Source organism: Calypte anna, chromosome 5 (genome assembly GCF_003957555.1).
Source record: "Calypte anna isolate BGI_N300 chromosome 5, bCalAnn1_v1.p, whole genome shotgun sequence".
Lineage (NCBI taxonomy): Eukaryota > Metazoa > Chordata > Aves > Apodiformes > Trochilidae > Calypte > Calypte anna.
Window position 1 is genome coordinate 1,825,292 of NC_044250.1, and position 1,418 is coordinate 1,826,709.

Here is a 1,418-nt window from a genome sequence, read left to right on the forward strand (position 1 = left end):
TAAACCCACTTAAAGCCACATTGGGTTGGGATGCTCAGAGGTTCAGTTCATGTTGGCTTGGGATGATCAGAGGCTCAAGCCATGCTGTGTTGGGATGCTTCAGGGAACAGTTGTACTCTGCCAGGGAAGAAAGCCAGAGGATATATCAATTTGTAACAGTTCATTCTTGTGTTAGAGCTTTCTGTGTTTGTGTTAGGGGAATGTGTTTATTCTAGGATCAAATAGGAGTCCTAATAATGGGGCAAGGTAGGGTCATTTTCTGGTTTGAGTTCTATGGCCTCTCATAGAATGTTTTCTGAGCAGAATGAGTTTACCTATGAAGCAATTCATGTGTGCTCTGGAAAGCTGTAGTATTGATTTAAGGTAAAAGATAACCTGGCCTTCCCTGACTATGGTTTTGTCACCCAACTTAGGACAGCCAATGCACTTCCTCTCACAGCCTCTCTCCATGGTTCTGTGCTCCTCTGTGTGGAGATATGGTTCATTTGAGTCTGGGTTTTTTTTTTTGCCAACTCTCTTTGACCATCCTGCTCCTCCAGCTTCTACCCCAATCCCTGCTGACAAGAGACTGAAGAGACGCAAAGCCCTTTCCTGCCCATTGTTTTATTATCTGCCCTGACACGAACTCTGCTTCCAACTCGTGGTCTCTCTCTGTTGCCAAGTGCTCCTGCAGCCAATGATGTGGTTTAACTGGGTTAAATAAACCCTGGCAGCCTCCCAGCATGTTTCACAGATTATTTTTGTGTGTTTGTATCTCATTACAGAGCAAGTGAATGACCTTTATTGAGAGAGAAAGTGCCCAAGATTTCACCCCCTTCTTTTCAGAGGAACTGCTTTGTTATGATCCTCAGAAGCTGGGCAAAAATCTACTTAAATTTCTGTGTTTGGAGCATTTGGATGGTTAACTGGAACCCACAATGACACTTGGGTGTGATTGCTGCAGTTTGCCTGGGTTGCAGACAAAGCCAAGTAAGGTCATGTGAACTTTACATCCACTAAGTTTGCAGTTTTACTGAAACTTCTGGAACATCTCCTGTAAACCTAATTTCACTTTGGTGCTACCTAAATATGTAACAAAGCTGATTGCTCCAGACTTCCAGGGCTTGTTGTCAGGGATCTGTTTGACCTGCTCCAACCAAAGGATGGAGAACTTACACATCAAGGCATGTATGAAAGTTTGATTTCCAAGATACAGGGCTGGGTTTTTTTGTAGGGAGAGGAAGAAACGTGTATAAGGCAGAGAGGCTTTGCCTGAAAAAGTAATCAGCATCTGACCAAACTTTCTGCACATTTAAGTACAATGTATAAGGAAAATACACCACTAGTTACCAAGGGTTGGTAACCTATTCTTTGCAGAACAGATCTGCTTATCTTGCAGTAGTGAGGACAACACATGTCACTTGGAAATCAGCTCTGAC